The sequence below is a fragment of the Penaeus monodon genome, chromosome 27, assembly GCF_015228065.2.
Source record: "Penaeus monodon isolate SGIC_2016 chromosome 27, NSTDA_Pmon_1, whole genome shotgun sequence".
NCBI lineage: Eukaryota > Metazoa > Arthropoda > Malacostraca > Decapoda > Penaeidae > Penaeus > Penaeus monodon.
The window spans coordinates 15,888,985-15,889,246 of NC_051412.1; positions in this window are offsets into that span (position 1 = coordinate 15,888,985).

Genomic DNA, 262 nt, shown 5'->3' on the forward strand with positions numbered 1-262 from the left:
AAAAAAATACTGAATACCTTGACAAAATATGGCCTAATAACTGTACACTTAGCAGATAAATGTTGATTTTAATGTACGTCATGTTGACTAGGCTTTTACCATCAGCGTTGTTATCAAATCAAATGTTTAAACGAAACAAGCACAATGGAGTTTACGTTGGCGCTTGGATATTAAAATGCATATGTACACATTTCAATAGATATAATGGGTGATATATAGCATCAAAATGATTTTGATCAGATACAAAATACGAGATTGTCTT